Below are 6,927 nucleotides of genomic sequence, written 5' to 3'. Positions count from 1 at the left end.
GAAAAAAGAAAAGAAAAGAAAAGAAAAGATCACATGTCCATTGGAACTCTGCCCTCAACAAAGGTCTGGATGGGGAAACCAACAACATTTTAAAGATGGATGAAACAGACGGAAGTATAGTAAACAGGTTGTGTTTTAAGATCATAACCAATTCTCTCTTTTTTTTTTTTTTGTAACTTTGCAGTACTTTATTAATGATAGGAGGTTTGAATACTCTCAATCTTCGTTTTCAAATTTCCATGCCCATTCCCAAGAATTTAGATTTCCACATGAACTTAAGGAAGTTCCTTGAACCTCCACCACCACCTTACATTTAAAATGGGTTTTGAGTATGATACACCTAAAGAATAAATTCAATAGGTAAATATTAACATCTTTTTTTAACTTTTATTTTAATTTTAACTTTCATTTAGCTTTTTAAACTTTTATTTTAAAACCGGGGGTACATGTTCAGATTTGCTACAAAGGTATATTGTATAATGCATATAGAGAAGAGCATTTTATAATGAGAGTCATTTATGACAAATCCAGCCAATATCATACTGAATGTGCAAAAGCTGGAAGCATTCCTCTTGAAAACCAGCACAAGACAAGGATACTGTATCTCACCACTTCTATTCAACATAGTATTGGAAGTTCTGGCCAGGGCAGTCAGGAAAGAGAAAGAAATAAAAGGTATTCAAATAGGAAGAGAGGATGTCAAATTGTCTCTATTTGCAGATGACATGATCCTATTCTAGAAACCCCATCATCTCAGCCCAAAAGCTTCTTAAGCTGACAAGCAAATTCATCAGAGTCTCAGGATACAAAGTCAATGTACAAAAATCACAAGCATTTCTATACACCAACAACAGACAAGTGGAGAGCCAAATCATGAGTGAACTCCCATTTACAATTGCTACAAAGACAATAAAATACCTAGGAATAGAGCTAACAAGGGAAGTGAAGGACTCTTCAAGGAGAACTACAAACCACTGCTCAAGGAAATCAATCAGACAGGACATAGGCAAATGGAAAAACATTCCATACTCTTGGACAGGAAGAAGCAATATTGTGAAAATAGCCATACTGCCCAAAGTAATTTATGGATTCAGTACTATTCCTATTAAGCTACCATTGACATTCTTCACAGAATTAGAAAAGAAATTATTTTAAAATTCATATGGAACCAAAAAGCAGCTTGAATAGCCAAGGCAATCCTAACAAGAACAAAGCTGGAGGCATAATGCTACCCAACTTCAAACTATACTATAAGGCTATAGTAACCAAAACAGCATGATACTGGTACAAAAACAGACGCATAGACCAATGGAACAGAATACAGAATTCAGAAATAAAACTGCACATCTACAACCATCTGATCTTCAATAAACCTGACAAAAACAAGCAAAGGAGAAATTACTTCCTATTTAATAAATGGTGCTAGGAGAACTGGCTAGCCATATGCAGAAAATTGAAACTGGGCCCTTTCCTTATACTTTATATAAGTATTAACTCAAGATGGATTGAAAGATGTAAATGTAAAGCCCAAAACTACAAAAACCCTAAAAGAAAATCTACACAATACCATAGGCATGCCTATTCAGGATATAGGTACAGGCAAAGATTTCATGACAAAAACGTCAAAAGCAATGCCAAAATTGACAAATGGGATCTAATTAAACTAAAGAGCTTCTGCACAGCAAAAGAAACTATCTTCAGAGTAAACAGACAACCTACAGAATGGAAGAAAATTTTTGCAATCTATTCATCTCACAAAGGTCTTAATATCCAGAGTCTACAATGAACTTAAACAAATTTACAAGAAAAAAACAAACAAGCCAATTAAGAAGTGGGCAAAGGACATGAACAGACACTTCTCAAAAGAAGACATTTATGCAGCCAACAAAGATGTGAAAAAAAGCTCAACATCACTGATCATTAGAGAAATGCAAATCAAAACCACAATGAGATACCATCCTACACCAGTCAGAATGGCAATTATTACAAAGTCAAGAAACAACAGTTGCTGGCGAGACTACAGGGAAATAGGAATGCTTTTACACTGTTGATGGGAATGTAAATTAGTTCAACCATTGTGGAAGACAGTGTGGTGATTCCTCAACAACCTAGAACCAGAAATACCATTTGACCCAGCAATCCCATTACTGGATATATACCCAAAGGAACATGACCAATTCTTAAGAAAATCTTTTACCCAATCATTGATGAAAAAGTGCTGTAATTTTTTTCTATAGTGAGAAAGAATAAGCAAAATGTTCCAGGCAGTGTGCTAAATGCTTTAAATACATCATATCCCTTAATTTAATCCTTGTAATGCCTATGAGATATTTTCATCTTACACATGAAAAAACTTAAGTTGATAGAAGTTAAAGGACTTCACAAGCTTGTGTGTGACAGAGTTGGCTTTTTAACCCAAACCTGGTAGCTTCCAGGGTTCAGGCTTCTATCAACTCTACCCTATGTACTCTTTTGAAGAACATCTCTGACCCCACAAAAACACTTGCCTACTTTTCACTGAACAGACTTTTTAAATTTTTTCTAATCATCCTTCAAGGCCCATTTGCTTCTCTCTGGGAAGCCTTCACCTACATCCTTGGGCTCAGTTAGTGGTACCCTGCTCTGCCTTCCTCTATGATCCCATAAAGCTTTGTACTTATCTCTCCCAGAGCTCTCACTATGTTTAGTAATAGCCACCTGTGAGTTTGTCTGTACTATTGGGTTGAAGCAAAGCACAGAAGAAAGGATGTGGATGGACTTTGAAGTTAAGGAGAACTAGTTCAAATTTCAGTTCTTCCTCTTGTTAGTTGTATAAACATGGGCAAATTACTTAACTTCTACCTCATTTGTAAAATCAAGATAATGGCAAAAATGATTGTGAATATTTTAATGAAATAAGATTATGTTAAGTTCTAAAACATGGTGATGTTAATTAGATGGTAGAAATTATTATGACTTTTTATAACTGTGAAGAGAATGAATTGCAATTTTATCTTGATTCACCCCATTGGTTCTATATTTCTGAAAACTTAAGATGGCAACATTTGTTTACAACATAAATTTCAAGGAAATTATTTAAACACCTCGTTTAAGAAAAACAAGTTTTTCATACATATATGTTTATAAACAATTAAAGTATTTATGTAAATATCCTTATAGTCATCAAAATGGATCCCGAAAGAGCTCAGCTTCCCAATAGCTGGTTTAATTTGAATTACTATAAGACTTTAAAAATAATAAAAGTACAATTCCTTTAAATGGCTGACTGTCACGCAAGTCCGAGTGAAGAGACCACCAAACAGGCATTGTGTGAGCAATAAAGCTTTTTAATCACCTGAGTGCAGGCAGACTGAGTCTGAAAAAGGAGTCAGCAAAGGGAGATAGGGGTGAGGCAGTTTTATAGGATTTGGGTAGGTAGTGGAAAATTACAGTCAAAGGGGGTTGTTCTCTGGCAGGCAGGGGCAGGGGTCACAAGGTGCTTGGTTGGGGAGCTTCTGAGGCTCATTGACCAGGAGAAGGAATTTCACAAGGTAATGTCATCAGTTAAGGCAGGAACCGGCCATTTTCACTTCTTTTGTGGTTCTTCAGTTGCCTCAGGCCATCCGGATGTACATGTGCAGGTTTGGGCTCAGAGACCTCACACTGACATGATTTTACTAAATTAGATTCCAACCTCTTTCTTCCAATTAATCTCAATGAGTCAAGTTTTATTGTGTTTACATTTCAGGTGCAAGGGTAAAGTAAATAAGTCAAAAATCTCAAATACAAATGTATCAGACAGCCTTAGCAAAAGGCTTTTGCAGATTAATTGGAGGACAAGAGGGCTTCCAAAGGAGGCTGAAAACAATTTTCTATTGATAGTTAAGTATGTCATAATCTGAGGGTATATGCAAAGCAAGACTAGCCATATTGACTGAGAGTTACATGGGGCTTCATTATATTACTTCTCTATATAGACTAGAGATGTTGGAAATTTTCCATGATAAAAAATATTTTAAAAGTAAAAGATATAATTACCATCATCATCATCATCATTTGTCAAATTTACTGGGCATTTTCCATCTCTTTTAATTCATAAAAGTACCACTTCCTTATGAAGAGAAGCAAACTTAAGATTAAAGAGATTACAGAAATTTCCCAAATTCACACTCCTAATAAGTGACAGATTTCAAGACTCAAAGTTTTAACCAGTCCAAGATACTCAGAAGGAGAAAGCGGGAGAAACGGCACCCTACTGGGAAAGGAAATGTTTCCTTTTTCTATGTGAAAACTGCAAGCAGCCCTCAAATAAAGAACCCCAAGGTGAAAGCAGATGTGACAACTGGAGGCACTGTGTGTGGCCTGTGGACTCCTGGGGAGGGAAGCAAGTAGAGCAGACCATAGCACTGATGAGGGAGTGGAGCTGGCAGAAGTGAAGAAACAGCAGCTCTACTGGGATCTATCAGAAAGGTAGATGGATCCAAAAATATGTTGAATCAGAAAATGCAGAATATGCTGTGTGCAAAAACTGGAGAAGGAATAAATAACCTACCCTGAGGGAGATTCATCCAGATGTTTCCTCACCAAGAAAAAGTGTGAGGTGAGTATTTTCGTTTGAGTTTGAGGAAATTCAGGCAGCATAACCAAGATAAGCACATACCCCAAGATTTCACGAGCAGAACACAGTCTCCATGTGAGTTGAGGAAGGAGGTGGGCATTCAAAACCCGATTTTGAATTCAACCAGGAATTCCCAATGATAATATGAGATGCACATACTTAGTGCTTTTGTCAACATCAAACGAATATTTATTGAGCAAATATTATGTTTGGCACTGTGCTACATGCTGAAATACAACAAAGAAAACAGATTCAGTTCTCTAAGCCAATAGAGGAAACAGACAAACAAGTCAAACAACAAATAAATAAAATAATGTAAAAGGTCTGAGTGCCACTGTATTGGTTTTCCAGGGCTGCCATAATAAAATGTCACAGACTGGATGGCTTAAACAACAATTTATTTTCTCACAATTCTGGAGGCCGGAAGTCCAAGATCAAAGTGTCAGCAGATTTGTTTTTTCCTAAGACCTGTCTCCTTCATTTGGAGATGCCACTGAGAGGAGCCGGGCACATTCCTCAGCCCCGGGCTCAAAACAAACAAGCCCAGTACAAACACATCCCATCCTCCCATCCCACCACATATCGCCATATATCTCTCAAACTTCCTGAGCCCAGTACAAACACATCCCATCCTCCCATCCCACCACATATCTCTCAAACTTCCTGAGCCCAGTACAAACACCACCTGGAAGGTCTCCGATAAGGAGACAGCCGTTCAAGGTTTTACTGAAAGCGCGGGAACCGAAAGAATTCCTTTGTTCCCCTGTAACTTTCGGGCTATAAAAAAGCAAGCACTCGCATTGTTCGGGGCCCTCTTGTATACTGTGGAATGGAGGGACCAGGTTCGAACTTGTAGTAAAGATCCTTGCCGCTTGGCTTTGACTCTGGACTCTGGTGGTCTTCTTTGGGGAACAGAGGGTCTGGGCATAACACCACCTTCTCACTGCATCCTCACATGGCTGTCCCTTTATCTATATGTTGTCTGTTTCCTGATCTTCTCTTCTGATAAGGACAGCAGTCCTTGGATTAGGGTCCACCCATATGATCTTATTTTACTATAATTACCTCTTTAAAGGCCCTACCTCCAAATACATTCTGAGGTACTGCACGTTAGAACTTCAACATATGAATTTGAGGTGGGAGGGAAAAAATCAACCTCTAACAGCCATGAAGTTAAAAAACAGGATGCTGGTCCCATCCTTTCAGGCAAGTCCTACCTATTCAATCTGACGAAGTTAGACTAATAAGTCATCATAGTACGCAACACCTCCTCCTTTTACACAGTTGTAATTGTCACAATGGCAATTTACATCACTTTGTGTGATCACTTGCTTGAGGTCTTCTTCCCTCTCCTCACCGTAAGCTCCAAGAGGGTAAGAATCTCTTCTGTTTTTTCCTTTCACTGTATCCGACCACTTAGCAGTTAACTGTGCCTAATATATAGCAGGTGAGGTATCTGCACGTGTATTTTTTAAGAGGATGTATGAATAAGCATCAAGATTGAGAACAATGTTGAGGTGTGAGGTAGCATCTAAATTGATACCTGAAGGATGGGATGATGAGCTAGACATGAAATAAATGGGAAAAAGACAACTCCAACCACAGTATGTGTGAAGGGTTTGCAAAAAGATATAATCTGACATGTTACAAAATATATGTATTACATAGTGCCATATAATAATTGAACTTAATATGGCATCAAGATAAGACTGTCTTGTGTTTCAGATATTCATGGATATGCTGGGAAAATGTGGAAGAAAGGCCTAGCAGTATCCTATGAAGCTAATTACTTTGGGGAATTCAAATAAAGATGAACCAACAAGAAAACAGCAGAGACCAATAATCCCTAATTTTCCCCAAATCTCAAACTAGGAAAGTATCTTTCTCAACCAGAAGTAATCCTCCTCCAATTCCCAGGATGCAAAGAGTAGCAACTGTCAATCTGCAGAAATTCAGCTACCACATATACCCTATGAATATAGTAAGACTTTATTATGATTTTGCAGCTAAATTGTATATGATCTTGAACTCAATATATTGTTACTACACATGGACATTTTAAAGCACTGAATCTGTTGAAGGAATTTGAAGATCACCCCACTGGTTTTAAAACTCTTGCAGCAGAATAACTCTCTGCCTGTGCACAGAACTTTGAAAGACTGCTAACACGAGGCTTTAAGAGCTTTTATGGAGGCTGCAGTTGGTTAGATAAGCAATAAACATATTTAAGCTTTTGCTCTTGAGTTACACATTATGGAAAACACATAAATGCATACATCTTTGATGAAACACACATATGATGAACTGTACACCTGGGAAAAAAAAAATTT

The 6,927-nt window shown here is 37.6% G+C and overlaps 1 long non-coding RNA gene across 1 annotated transcript; it reads left to right on the top strand.

The window, feature by feature from the left end:
* The first annotated feature begins 5,739 nt into the window (after positions 1-5,739).
* On the top strand, positions 5,740-6,595 carry LOC103877525. Its single transcript, XR_637255.3, has 2 exons — positions 5,740-5,970; positions 6,323-6,595. It is a non-coding gene; the product is annotated as an uncharacterized LOC103877525 (long non-coding RNA).
* The last annotated feature ends 332 nt before the right edge of the window (positions 6,596-6,927 follow it).

This window comes from Papio anubis, chromosome 12 (assembly GCF_008728515.1).
Source record: "Papio anubis isolate 15944 chromosome 12, Panubis1.0, whole genome shotgun sequence".
NCBI lineage: Eukaryota > Metazoa > Chordata > Mammalia > Primates > Cercopithecidae > Papio > Papio anubis.
Note: the sequence above shows the minus strand (reverse complement) of the source record. Positions and strands in the feature narration are given on the sequence as shown.